We start from the raw sequence: 15,632 nt of genomic DNA, 5'->3' as shown, positions 1-15,632 counted from the left end.
AGATAGCAATAGAGCTTCGTGAGTGAGCAAAGCAAAAATGAAAATACAAGCTTGTGTTTTTCAAAGAGACCTCTGAAAGAAAATCAAAGCAATCACTAGAGGAATATCTCATTTCACATGTCACATTAATCTGTAAGTAAGATCAAAGTTAATTTAGTTAATGAATTCTTTAAGATTTACAATATAAATAATGGGTACTTGACATTAGCTAAGAAAAGGCTAGCTTCATAACACCCTTGTTAACCATCAGTAATAGAAACAGATGACCTTTGCATCATCTGCATCTGAAGGATGTGAAAGGGGACCAAGCATACTACAAAATAAAGCATGACCACAAAACAAGATATACTAGAGGCACTATGAGATACATTTAAAATAAAGCATGACCCACAAAACAAGATATACTAGAGGTACTATGAGATACATTTGATTATTTTATGGCCTCCTTCAGTCATGAAACAACTATTGGTCTCATGTAATTGAGATGAATACATAGGCTATGATTGGAACCATGTCACACACGCAGCAATCCTCCCCCCCCCCTCCCCTCCCAACCAGCTGATCTATCCAAATGAAGGTTAATGCCAATAAAGTTAAGGAGTAAATTTTATCGGCATCTCAGACTCTGCCAGGGTGTAGCACTGTAAGCTGCCCAAGGGTCACTGGCTCTTGATTTTTCTTCAGGGTTGACTCCTGAAAACTTTCCCCATGTTTGGATATAGCTGCAATGAGTAGAGATTTGAATTAGAGTTTTCCTTCTCCTAGGTGGGTAGCCAGCAAGCTAAGGAGCCCCCTTCCTGCCTGAAGATTACTTGTTAAAGCACCAGTGCTCTTCTTTACAGATAACAGTTCAAGCCGGATCCAATATCTGAGTTGGACTAGTTGTCAGAGGCTAGTTGAGACGCATGCCTTTGGAAGCATTTTTATAGGCAGTGGAGTGCTTTTTTTTGCATTACACCAATTCCAGTAATGTCAATATTACTGAAACCATGAGACACAATGCAGGTAACAATACAAGAATTACCTAGAAACGTTCTTGTAAATACATACTGTAGTCTCTTCTAAGCAAATGTCCAGTCGTGTTTGAAGGTCATCGGACTTCTCACTGGTTGAGATTGTATTGTTAAATAGCTGAATAAAATTTTAAAATAATAAAATGGTTAAGATGTTTCTGACTGAATCCTAAGCATTTGAAACATTGGAAAAATAAAGGCTAAAATTCAAATTAAACTCAGACATGATTGCATAACTTTGGACTGGATCAATTTTCCTTTCAGACAATCAGATGATGGGGGAGGGAGATTTTTATTTTTTTATTTTATTAGTACTCAGATTGCTGGGTACTTTATCAACTCAATAAACTATGTCAAATACTGTACAGTTGGAAGTTTGAAAGACTGCACAAGCGCTTCACTGTAGAGAACCTTACAAAAAGGTACTGCTCTACTTAATTGAATCATACTAGACTATCTGTTTTGTCCTGAACTCATACTGGACTCTACCAGACTATCTTGACTCTGCCACCTCTACTCTTTATAAAGGGCCCCTGAAGGCCTTCTAGGAAATGACAGAATGTCCCCAGACCTTTTTTAGACAAATCACATGACCACATCACAACCTATTTTCAAGTAGAGTGTCCCTGAAGGGCCGTCCCTCATCCCTGTTCACTGCTAGCAGTAAGCTGGCTTCTGTCACCTGTGTGAGCGTGTCATATGCACATCTAACCTTACCCACATCAATAAGTTCATTTATAACAATATCATTTTTAAATACTTGTGTATATTAAGTAAATATGGGTAAAGTTTAAAATTTATATTTATACATGGGCCCACTGCAATTTGAAAGAGATCAACTTTGGGTACTAAGATCAATACTTATTGGTTTAAGAATGTAAAGTACACATACTTATGTGATGATTTTATGGCTTATCTATTCCTTTACCTGTTTAAAATACTTGAGAGAGAATTGATACATGGGATCTACTTCCCCCATGTCAGACACCACAAAGTACACAACAGAACACCTCTCAGCAACACAGCGATATTTCTCCCGGGCTACACTGATCTTTTCTTCTGTTGTCTCGGATTCAGCAAGTCTTTGTTTGATAACTGCTGAGGTGACCTGTCAAGAAACCATTCAATATTTTTCTTTAAGTTGATCAGAATTAAAAACTAGTTAATACATGTCTGCTATACATTTTACATCTGAACTTATTTCAACAAGTGTATCTACACTGTTACTTGATGTTTTTACTTTAAATTGGCAACTAAAAACCATTTTTTTCCCAATAGCTGTAAAATTTATTGGTAGACACCCTCATGATATAATTTTCTGGTAATATTGTCAGACCCATTTTAATCTTATTAGAATTTTGTTTAACCTTATGCACATTGTTTTTTCTTGAACCAAGTCTAACAAAACATAATGGTATTTTTTCTATTTGATTTCTAGTCTTCTACAGCTTTGTTTTCTAAATCACATTATAATTATATGATCATTATTATATATTAAACTCTGCTACTGGAATTATAAAAAAAAATTATTTTAGTGCTGTGTTACTTCTGCAGAGAGATATAAGGAATGAGAGATCCTCAAGATGTGCTTGGGACATTTGATTGATGCTTTATTGGTCATAAACACCCACATTACCAGTGGAAACAAGTGAAACTCACACACGTGAAACTCACATCTGTGAAACTCACACACTTCAAGGCCTATGTGATACTTGCCTTAGAATCATTCAATGTATTGATAAGTTCTTCATTGTCCAATATATTTCCTTCCGATTCAAAAAGTAACTTCAGAATTTTATCTTCAATAGATTTCAGCTGGTTCTTATCAGCATTGATTCTCATGATGAGTTCATTTCTTTGTTCTTCCAAGTCTGGTCTCTCTAAACTGACAACATCACTACAACCAATAGAAACAAAAACAAGCCCTTTCATGTCTGACCTTTTAAATGTATTTAGTTGAAATTTTTACTGCTCCTAGTTGAAAATTAGTTTATTTAAAAACAGATTGTATTCCCCAAAAAAAAATATATTTATATTTTCATAATCAAAACAATAAAACAACATTTACATAAATGTAGGTTTTATAGTAGTAATAAAAATTGTAATGTATTTAGTTTAACCAATCTTATTTTTTTTTTAAAATCTTTTTAACAATTCGACTGGTTAATTTAGTCTTGAAAGAATGCTTTGGATGTTAAGCCAGAGCTAGAATAAAATGTATGTAACAAGAAAAAAAAAAAAAGATGCGAAAGAAATTTTCAACCTAAGAAGTTGATCTTCAAGGCCTTTCTTGGTGACTGTGAAATTGATAACTGTTACTTTGATGCAGACTTCTGGCAAGTAATGTGGATTAGACAGTTTGGTGGTCATATAGAAACGAAAGTTTCGATCATAGTCTATATCGCTATCCCCCAAGCGAATCAGCACACGCCCACCCTGAAAAAAGACAACGAAAAAAAAAAGATTAAAAAGTAATTTTTATTTAATCAGAATGTTGGCCTAAAACTCTATACATTGGGTATCACTTTGAAAATTTAGTTTTTAACTGCAAGTTCTGTTCTTCCAATTTCCTTTTAAGCTCATTCATGACAAATTCAATTATAATTTCACTCATGTTGATTTTATTTATACTAATCTCATTCATTACTAGTTGATTCATCATGATTCTATTTATGGTCATTTCATTTATTATAATATTATTCATGCTAAAATTTGTCCTTATCATTTAATTGATGGGAGTCAGGTAGTGTGATATGCTGGCTGGACTGTTGTTCGGATGGTCTCAATAGTTCCAGATTCATAACCTACAGTTCAGCGAGAGGTTTGGTTAGGATGAAATTACCATCAAATCTGAAGGAACATGTGAAATATTTTACATGTGAATAGACTTCATTACTTTTAGAAATATTACAAGATAAACTAACTTTTGTTTTAATTTTAAAGATTACATCCAAAACGCTGTTCATTGAATACTTCCTGTAAACATGAGACACGAGCTAAGTAAAAGTAAAGTTCCCCTTTCAGACCTTGCTATCTATGGGGCAGATGATGTTAAGGTCATCTGTTTCTATGGCCAACAGTTAACAAGCAGGGTGTTATGTGGCCAGAACAACGACCAACTGCCTTTACATTCCACAACTAAAGTCAGGTACCCATTAGAGTTGGGTGGACTCAGGGGCAAATGAACTCCATCTTATATTTTCTTATATTTCCTATAAATCTATTGTGAGCCTAAACATAAAACTTAGTTCATTCCCTTAGAAAAGGAAAGAAAAATTATCATAAATCAGCCCATAACATAGTTATAATGAGAATGATGTTCGAGAATGTTTAAAATATCATTATCAAGATTTCAATCTACAAAGGAATATGGTAGGCAGACAAGATAAGGTAAGATGATCTGTTCTCTGCTATATTATAACAAGTAGGCTCTGACCAGAAAATAATTATCTAATTGGACATACGTTATGACTACATATACTCTATTCAATTAAAACCAGGAACATTCCAAGAAAACCACTAAGGAGACCAGATACAACACTATGAAATTCATTGAAAGCATTGGCAAATGGGGAGGGGGGGAGGCATTCCAAAAAGTCATCCTTAACCTTTTATGTATTATCATTTTAGCCTCGCATTTTTTCATTCACAGTTACCTACAACACTATACTATTTATTTGTGTACAAAATATATTTTGTTAACTTCAGCAACCAAGACAGGTGTTCTAAAAGATTACAGTAACATTTTTTTCCTCTCTGTTCAACAATACATTTGCATCTGAACACTCTGCATTAACACAGTCCTGTGCATCTCTTTGAGAATTCTGGGATTAAAACAAGCAATAGCTTTACTTCACATATACCTAATTAGGCACCCCAAAAAATTCAAAATTTTTGGATCTACTCTTATAAAGAAACATGTTAAGTCCTTAGAAATGAAGCATTTTCATAGTGTCAAATTTGATAAAAGTGACCTTACTTATGAATATATAACTGAAAAAGTCAATAAGGTTACATAAAAGGTTCAATTACCTAAAGGAGTTTAAAGATTGATATGTTACTTGTAATGTAAAGCACTTTAGTTATAGATGGAGAAATGAATTGAATGTTGCACTGACCAAACCCTCAAAACATATTGGAGTCCAAGGGTAGATTATGTGAAGTTGTAACAAGTCAGGAGACATAACTCCATCATTAAACCTTTTTGCTTTTACAAACACAGCTTTTACACACACAGAGAAAATTTTGGTATACAATAAAGTGTTTAAATGTTTAGATGTAATAGAAAAATGTTACCTGTATAAAGGTTTGTTTTAACAAGACAGGTTCTAGTGCTGGATCCAAAGCTTCACCAACATCCTCCATCAAAACAGGTAAACCTGCTCTTATGCAAGCTTCCAGTGTTCTCAGTAAGTTGGAATTGGATAATTTAATAATTTTAAGCTTATTTAGAGCCTCTCTATTTCTGATCCATCTGTTGGCCTGAAAGAAGTGTCAACAATAATACTCAGCTTTAATCAATACAAGTACATACTAGAAACATTATTTGTTTACTTAGAAACTTTACCTGTTCTTGTGGGTCAATCATCAAAGGCCACCTGCGACCTTTAGTTACAAGAACAGCGTTTTCAATTGACACAGCATCTCTTGGCAGACCGTCAGCATTCCATTGTCGAATTTCATATATATCTGCCAAGACTGACACAAGAGTCATATTTTCTGTTGCAGGTATTTGAAGCTCAATCAATCGTTTAGTCCAACCTGTAGAAAAGTTTTTGTATCCAAATTATTAAATACATTCAAATGTCTTATAATGAATCTAAGTATTCATGCTAGATACATCAGAGTATTTCAGTCATATCAATTGGTCGTTGTGGTAATATTTAGGTTATGTTATGCTACTTTCTTAAAAATGTTCTTTCTTAATATAAATATTTCTAAAAGTTTTTAACAAATAATTAAATGTGAGAAATACAAGATACAGTTAAGTTAATAATAGTAAAGTAAAGTTCCCCTTTCAGACCTTGTGGTCTATAGGGCAGATGATGTAAAGGTCATCTGATTCTGTGGCCTACAGTTAACGAGGGTGTCATGTGGCCAGCTCAACGACCAACCGCCTTTACTTTTCCCCAACTAATGTCAGGTACCCATTAGAGCTGGGTGGACTCAGAGGCGCCCAAGGATCCTGAAATTAAATATCCCAGTCTTCACTAGGATTCAAACCCCGGACAACGGTTAGGAAGTCAAGCCCTTTACAGCTCAGCCACAGCGCCTTCTAAGTTAATAATAATTGAAGTAAAATATTTTGTTTCTAACTACTAAATCATATATCTGAGAGTAAAGCATAACTAAATAATGAAAAATCAAGCTAGACCTAGTAATATTTTCAAGAGTTATGAGAACAAGAAGTTTGTATAATTTGATGTTTGGCCAGGAAGGTATACAGTCTCAAATGATCAATTCTAAAGCAGAAAGCAGGAGGTTTGGACTAGAAAGTAGATTATCTTTATCATTGAAGGAACATCCGTAACATGTAAAACATTTTATAAACATTTTTTAGAAACAGCCTTCACCATTTTCAAAACCTAATTCAATTTGTACTTTTCATATTTTCTTATTGAGGATGATTAGTTGCCATGTATCAAGATTAATGGGCAATTAGGAAAACTTACAACTGAAATGAATCAAAAGCTGCTACAAAGGTCTAAAAAATTTCTTTATGTATCCAACACAATACTTAAGCTAGTCAAAAAACAATCAGTTAATATGGTATAAGCAGACATTGCATTAATAAAGGTTTTGTTTTTTAAGTTTTGGACATTCATTCAGAAATTAAGATTATCATGTACCAATCTAAACTTCTTGAGAACCAAAGCAGACAGCAGTGGGAAGGGTTCAAACTGATGACAGTCCTAAAGGCATACCACACAACCAGTTTTCTCTCTTAATGGTACTAGTTTTCAAGGGTGTCTGTATCTAAACATTTTAAAAGTACATTGTTTTTTATGTTTAGACTTACCTTCTACAAGTTTTTGCCTGTAAGTAGAAGTAAAGGCTCCATAGTAAGCTACACAAGCTGCTGCTATAAAAACATCTCCTACTACATTTTTCAACTGTACATCAAAGTTGGCAACACTTTCCTCCCAGCGAACCTATAAGAAACATGATGTAGAAAGAGAATAAATACAATGGCCTCCTTCAGTTGCAAAATAACTATGGAAATGAGAAATGAGATGAATGCCTGGGCATTAGTTATGGTTGGAACAATGTAACCCAAACAGCTATTTTCCAATTTCTCTGCACAGCTGATGAATCCAAAGGAACAGCAACTGCTGATACAGAATGCGAAATGCGGTGGCGCAGGCTCTGCAAACTGCCTTGTCTGCTCCTTATTTTTCCTCAAGATAGACTCCCAAAGCCTTTCACATATTTGGGTATAGCCGCAAGGCAGCAGAAGTTTGAATTCAGTTTTCCTTCTCCTAGGTGGGTAGCCAACCATGGCTAATGAGCCCCTCCTGCCTGAAGCTTACTGGTTTAGGCCATGGTTACACATTTTCATGCATGTCTCATCTCCAATATGGAAATATGGTTTTAGTGAATGAATGCACATATTTTCAAATCGTTAATTTATTCCTCAAGGTGATATTTTTGTTTGATCATTTCAATTTATCTTTGATATTATAAAAACTACGCCCAGTAGGCCAAGTCTGACTAAGAATCATATTTTAATGTTATAATAGTTCTCATAGATTTTAAAATAACCTACTTGTTCATCAGCTAAGGCTGTTGTCAGTTTGGAAGAGCGTTTCAATCTGGCGGCAGTCACAGCCATGTTTCTTTCCAAATTTCAGCCATACTCTTGTCAAAGACAGCCTGAAGATTTTTAATTTGTTTCTCCACTTCAGCCAGTTGGTCTTGTTTAGCTTTGAGGACACTTAAAACCTCATTGAGAACGTCTTGAGCCTCAGCCAGTCTGACAATGAAGAGATAATACATCTTGTAATAATAATATACCAACTATACATATACTTCTGTAATAAAACTATATATATCCCATGTTCAAAGTGACATCATTATGATTTAGTACAAAGTTTACTAAGTAATGACCACTAAAGTTATATTAAAATAAGTCTAAGAAAACAAATATAATTGAATATTTTTTTTACTTATACCTAGAATGATTTAAAAAATAGCAACGCTTTGACTGCTAATTATTTAATGCTTTGACTGCTAATTATTTAATGCTTTGTCAGCTAATTATTTAATCCTTTGACTTCTAATTACTTACGCTTGTTTCTTTGGCTCAACTTGTTTAGCTACAGCAGAGATAACATCAATTGCTCGAACCCATAGGACTAAAGTTTTACAAGCCTAGACGAAGAATAGATTTATCAAACAACATTCCATCATTACTCATGGGTCATAAGAATCTTCAAAACATTATATCACAAATATTTTCAGATAAGTAGTTAATGATTTAAGATTTACATTCACTATGAAACTTTTCCATAAACAATGTAATTACAAAATATAATGTCTACTAAATAAAAAAAACAATAATGCATCTATAGACATTTTTTTTTCACACCAAATACAGAAATTGTTTTTCAGCTTAGAAGATTGCTGGTTGACAAATAAAAAAGAAGAAAAAAAACAAACAAAACAAAACAACATTCAATGAAAAGTGGAGTTGTTTTGACATACTGTGGGCTTAACTTATCAGACAGATCATTTTATTAGTACAACATTTGTGGGTGAATGTTAGACTGTGTTACTCTTCAAGTCTCTGATCCAAATAAAAGAAATGATTTCACATTCACATTTTGTTGTGTTTTTTTTTAACACCAGATCTTCTGTAGAATATTAAACACATGACTAGCCTAGTTGATCTAATTTTAAACATCTATGTTAATCATCCCTCTTTGCTTATGATGCTTTCAATATAGACAGTATCATCTCTTTCTACTAGGTTTTCTCCTTGAAGTTGTAGTTGTGCTTCTATGATTTTTAAATCAGTTTTCTCCACTTCTATAATGATCTTGTTTAATTTTAAATGAGCATGTTGTAGTTTTTGGAGGCAGATTTCCTCTGTGAAATCTAGATCCTCCATTTTTTTTTTTGTCCATTGAATGCATGTGTTGCCAGCTTTTTACTTTTTCATTATTCAGTCTAATCATAATCATCAAACTCCATTTGAGTGAGGGCTTGAGAGGCTCAAATCCTCTCTTGCAAAAGCCCTGGACAGAAACCCTGTCTTGCGAAGTGCATAAATGTCGCCATACAGGTTGAGAATTTTTAGAATTTTGGGTTTCCAAGACCTGTCGAGACGGAGATCAGCAAATCTGGGGCAGTCAAACAGAATATGAGGAAGGGTTTCCTCTTCTTCTCCGCAGCAGGGGCACAGTGAATCAAAATTTGGCCATAGCCGCAAGAAATATGAGCCAACAGTCTGCACTGTGCTATAATAGCTTGCTCAGGCCTGGACAGCCTCCACCACGGGGAGTGCAGTCAGGGCGCCTCATGTGCTCCCAGACTCCACAGGCTTTTTGGGACTCAGTCTAATGAGTTTTTAGAAATAATTTAATGATTCCTCTGACAATAAAATAAGTTACCTTTGAAACTTTGGCTACAACATCAGGTACAAAACTTGGCATGGATGTATATTTCCTGACTTTAGCCAGCTTGGCAGCTGGGACATTTTCTTTGTCATATTCATAAATTTTTTTAAAGAAGTTTGTGTCTGCCAGCATGGCTTTACAACTCGCCCAGTCTGTCCTGAAAGACATTATTGCATAAGCAATCAACATTTTAGTGCAATGAATTACTGAAGGTCACGGTCATTAGACGTTCACCAAGTATAAAACATTAATGTTTAGTTTGTTTATTCTACTTACTTGTTGCCTAAGAGAATGGCAACAGCTTCTAGAACTGTCTGAACAAGTTCTGGAGGTTTGGTAAATACTCGTATCTCAGCAATGTCATTTTTGTCTAGAGCTAACAAAGCCTGAAAGCACAGAGTCATAACAGATCATAGTCATTCTTATTAATCTTAATCTTATATAATACAGACGTTACTTCAAAAAAGAAGATGATTACGTCCTACGCATCATGCATTTAGTCATGCATATTAACCAATGACTTAAATTCTGCCAAGTCACTGGTTTTCCTGGCTAGCTCAGGCAACCCATTCCATGCTCTAATAGCACTAGGGAAGAAGGAGTGTTTGTACAAATTTGTCCTAGCATATGGGACGAGGAATGTGCCTTTATCTTTGTGTCTTTCAGAGTATTTTATTAAATTTTGTTTTTGTATTTGAAGATTATGGTTCAGTGTTTTATGTATGATTGCTACTTTACTTTTGAGCCTTATTATAAAAACTAAAACAAATAAATTCCACTTATCTTATTCATGGTTAACCAGTAACACAGACTAAAAATGCAAAATACTTAGGTGTTATGATAAATGAAAAACTGCCATGGAATCCCCATATTGATTAAACTAAAAAAAAATCAAACAAAGCATTAAGCATAACTAAAATGTTTGTTAGGCCAATAATAGAATATGCATCCTCTGTTTGGGCCCCCTCAACTCAAGAAAACATTAAGAAACTGGAACAGACACAAAATAGATCAGTGAGATTCATAACAAATGAATATTCACATTTGACTAGAGTAACACCTTTAGTAAAATCACTAAATTTAGAAAGCCTTCAGGATAGAAGATTCAAAAGTAAGGTAGCAATTATACATAAAACATTGAACCAGAATCTTCAAATACAAAAACTAAATCTAATAAAATACTCAGAAAGACATAAAGATAATGAAATTGACATTCATGACTGTGAAATGCTATTTATTATTGCACCTCATGGCATGAAGTCGTGTATGGCAGCATTATGAGATTGAAGACAAGGAGATTATGGTCATCAGTAAAGAACATTCTTACAAAAATTTTTTTTTATCAAAGTGGGCAACTCTCAAGATACCCAACCTTTTCATGCCATGTGTGCGGCTTGTTTTTCAAAATGAAGATAATCTTCCATAGCAGTCTTTGAGTTAAAAGAAAATGAGATCCTTGTTCAATGACAGAGAAGGAACAACTACCTTGTCATGTAATGACACTTTGTGAAAGACAGAAGATACAAAAGTAAAGTAATAATAATACATTCTTTCAAGGAAAACCAAGAAAATAATATACAAAACCATAATAAGACCAGCAGCAATGCATGGAAGTGAGACCTGGACACAGACTCAGACATCTGAAAATTTACTTAATACTTGGGAACAATAATTCTTAGGAAAATCTATGGTGCCATACAGGATGAAACAGGGTGGATGACACGCACTAACCATGAGATATATCAATTGTATGAAGACCCACCAATAGTGACCAAAAGAAAAAGAAAAGACTACGTTGGGCAGGTCACCTTGAAAGAATGTCAGATAACAGAGGAGCGAAAATCGTATACAGGCAAAAAACAAAAGGCAGGCGACCCAAAGGCAGACCCCGAATGCAATGGATTGATGATGTGGAAGCAGATTTGCAACAATTTGGGGTTAGAGCATGGAGACGAAAGGCCCAGGAGAGATCTGAATGGAAGGATGTGTTGAAGTAGGCCAGAGCTGTAGCGCCACTGGGATGGGATGGAATAATAATACATAAAACACTCAACCATAACTTAAAAATACAAAAGCACAACCTAATGAAATACTCCAAAAGACACAAAGATAAAGTAACAAGTAACATTTCTTATTCCATCTGGTAGGACAATTGGTACAATTGTTTCTTCCCTATTGCTATTGCAGCAAGGAACATGTTGCCTGAATCATCCAGGACAATCAAGACTTAGGTGAGTTTAAGTCTATTATTAACTTACATGACTAGATTTACAAATGGATATTCTTAATCTATAACTCTCTTCTGTTTAGAAAGAGTGTCTGTAATTTATAAAAAATGTTTTACTTTCTCTGCAACTTCCAGCGCAGGTAGCGCCTCGTTCAAGTCTCGCTGAGCATCATCTGCTATAGCCTGAGTTTCTTCAGCAGTTGTTTTCACTTTGGCTTCATCGATAGCCACCTGTTTCTGAACCTGATTGATAAATTGAAAGAAAATGTTACCCATACATATTAAATATTTCATATTGATTAGAGGTTTGAAACAATCCACAGCAGCAATTTCTGAGCCTAATCAGAACAAAGTAATAGATAGATCAAAAGCAGCCTAGAATCTCATTAGTGCATTGAAATACTGATGGAGGTCTTATGTTCTTAAATGTTGACTGGTTTCTACATCAGATATTAACTTTAATAATCACTCAACTTTTAATTGTTATTATCAGTGAATTTTATTACACTGCAATTGTTCAGGGAACAATACCAGGAAAAAGAAGAAAAGGCAAAGAAAGTGAATGGAAGACAACATCAAAGAGTGGACAACCCCGTCACTGGAAGAGATTCTACTTAAGGCAAAAGACAAAGGAAAATGGTCTACAGATCATGTGTAGTGTCCCAACAGTTGAACAGGCTAAGGGATAAGTGAAGGTGATGTTTTCATGGTCTAGAGGTGCTGACTTTTCAGGTATTTGAAACAAGAACAGTAATTTTAATAGCCCTTGAATTTCAATACAATATACAAAAAAGCAGAGATCTGTTTTCTTCTTATTTCCTACAAATCAAACAATAAATAGTCCCAAACAAAGTCATAGGGCTTCAGACCTCAACTATAATTTATCTACATAATAGTGTCACCCCTTTTATATCTATTGATTGAATCAGGTACATTTGCATTTTGTTGTGTTAGGTACTATTCAGCCATTGCTTGTCCTTTTTTTTTAAAATACTAATTGCCAAAACAGCTTTTACTTCATCAAATCTTAAAATGTATCATTAAAAAGTACAATTAGTAAACAATGACCTATGTACAATTTTATTTTCTTAGCGACCACATTTAAAAAGGAACATCAATACTATATTACTACTAAAAATCAGTAAGTTTAAAGTACAAATTATATTTTGACATGATTGTTTCTTTAAAGTAAACTTTATTAACATTCTGACTTCTTTAGTCAAGTTTTGTAATCCTATTTCAAATATAGTGATAATATAAAGTTCATTTCTGTCTCTCTTTGAATATATATACATATATTTTTTTTTTCAAAAGCTAAATTAGAGTTTGACAGCAATCATCCTATACTTTCTTAATAATTACCAATACTACCATACACCTGATGATCATTTATTAAAATTCCATCATTCAATGAAACTTGAACTCATACAACATTACTTGTCCCAACTTCAAAAATTAAATAGTTAAGATAATTGAATGATGAATGCACAAAAATAATGCATTATGTTATAAATAGAAACGTCCTATTTCCAAATGTCAACTTACAACATTAGCTTTCTCTTGATCTATTTTAAGTCTTTCCATCAAGGAGGCAGTGTCAGCAGACTTCTGTTTAAGTTCAGGCTCTAAAGCAACAAGTTCTTTCTTCATATTGTCAACCAAATCATTGGTTGAAAACAGTTTGGAAAGTCCATTAGCTACTCTCTCACGAGCAGTCTTAATATTACTACAAGAAATATATGCAACAGAAGGGTATTAAATAAATCAACATGAGTAAAGCTATTAACATTTTCTACAGCCTAAACTAATATGTTAGTATTCTTTTGTTATCCTGATTTGTGCTTGCATTATAAGATGTCTGTGTGACAAATATATTATTCTTATTATGACTAAAGATAATCCTAGCTTTAAAATATGACTATAAAACTAATTGATGTCTATGGACACTTATAATGACACCATTTGAACTATCACTTTTTAATACAACTGCACTATAATAATAGTAAGGCTTTTCTTTGAGTCCAAAGATTAATGAGGAGTACAAAATTTTTCATGGCTTCACAGTCTCAACTGTGACCTGCAACTGCACTATAGAACTAGTAGCACTTAATTAGGATAAGCATTAAGAATTAGCCACCAGCAATATATATCAGTGCATCCAGAACCAAGGAGATGAACATTTAGTGACAGTCATAACTTAGATAGAAAGATCAAACTTCAGTTATATCCAGATTTAGCTCACTATGTTTACAGTTTACAGCTCTACTACAACTTAGCTATTTTTAACTAACCTCATTTGACAAATCTAATAACTTATTCTAAACCAATAATATATAGTCATGTCAAAGTCAAGCAAAAGAACATTACTTAAAGGATAAAAAAATAGAGAAAGATTAAAGGGCTGAGAAGAGTCTCTCTGAAAAGGATAGATTTGTGCAATGGTCAAAAAGGAAGAGCAAGATTTAGTACAATCCAAGATAAATTTGTGTTTTTACATTTATAACATCCCAAAATTTGAAACAAGTCTGGCTTTATTTCATAAAAATATTTATAAGGAAGAACTGACATTTTTATTTTGAAATATTAGAACAATAGAAGGTAGTTTCTATTCTAGGATTTAATATGAAGTGCAATTTATGATCACTTCTTTCAAATTATATTTATTTAGAAGAAATGAGTGTACCTTGTTTTCTCTTGTACCATGGTAATGTACAGGTTGATCAGCTCAAGGTAGGAAGTGGGTGTGGTGTAGTAACGACGCTTTAGCTCAGTGAAGAATCTCTCAGACATTTCTGTGACACTCATATGAATTTCTACACACATTTTAGATACATTGTCCTGTAAATGAAATACTCAAACTATTACACAATTTGTGGGACATGGTAGTCTGTTTGTTTTACATGTTTCGGATGTTCCTTCAGAGTTGAAGATAGTTTACTTCCTAGTCGAAACCTCCCGCAGGACGACGGGGGATGGGAGCGGGCAGGATTTGAACCCTCGACAAATCCGAACGACAGTCCAGCGCGCAAACCGCACGACCAGGCAGCCATCCAAGTCAAGTGGTAAAGCACTTGGCTTTAAACTGATGAGAGGGATTCAAGTTGAAAATCAGTGAAGACTTGGAGTTTTAATTTTGAGATTTTTTGGAGGTCCCTGAGAGCATCCAACTCTAATGGGTACCTGATATATGATTTTTTGGAGGCCCCTGAGAGCACCCAACTCTAATGGGTACCTGATATGTGATTTTTTTGGAGGCCCCTGAGTGCACCCAACTCTAATGGGTACCTGATATAAGATTTTTGGAGGTCCATGAGTGCACCCATCTCTAATGGGTACCTGATATATGATTTTTGGAGGCCCATGAGTGCACCCAACTCTAATGGGTACCTGATATATGATTTTTGGAGGTCCATGAGTGCACCCATCTCTAATGGGTACCTGATATATGATTTTTGGAAGCCCCTGAGTGCACCCAACTCTAATGGGTACCTGATATATGATTTTTTGGAAGCCCCTGAGTGCACCCAACTCTAATGGGTACCTGATATATGATAGGTAAAGAAAAGGCAGTTGGCATTGTGCTGACCACGTGACACCCTAGTTAACCTTTGGTTATAGAAACAGATAAGCTTTGTTTGTTTAACATGTTTCAGATGTTACTTCAGAATATAATATCCTTATTTCCTAGCCCCCACCTCCTTCAGGTTGACAGGGGAAGCCAGTGGGCAGAGTTTGAACCCAGGACCATCGAGATGACAGTCTGTCTGGAGTGAA

At 34.4% G+C, this 15,632-nt stretch overlaps 1 pseudogene; it reads right to left on the bottom strand.

Moving 5' to 3' along the window:
- Positions 1-23: 23 nt before the first annotated feature.
- Positions 24-15,632, bottom strand: part of LOC129924128 (dynein axonemal heavy chain 6-like) — a 57,436-nt pseudogene continuing 41,827 nt past the window's right edge.

Source organism: Biomphalaria glabrata, unplaced genomic scaffold, assembly GCF_947242115.1.
Source record: "Biomphalaria glabrata unplaced genomic scaffold, xgBioGlab47.1 scaffold_20, whole genome shotgun sequence".
Lineage (NCBI taxonomy): Eukaryota > Metazoa > Mollusca > Gastropoda > Planorbidae > Biomphalaria > Biomphalaria glabrata.
Note: the sequence above shows the minus strand (reverse complement) of the source record. Positions and strands in the feature narration are given on the sequence as shown.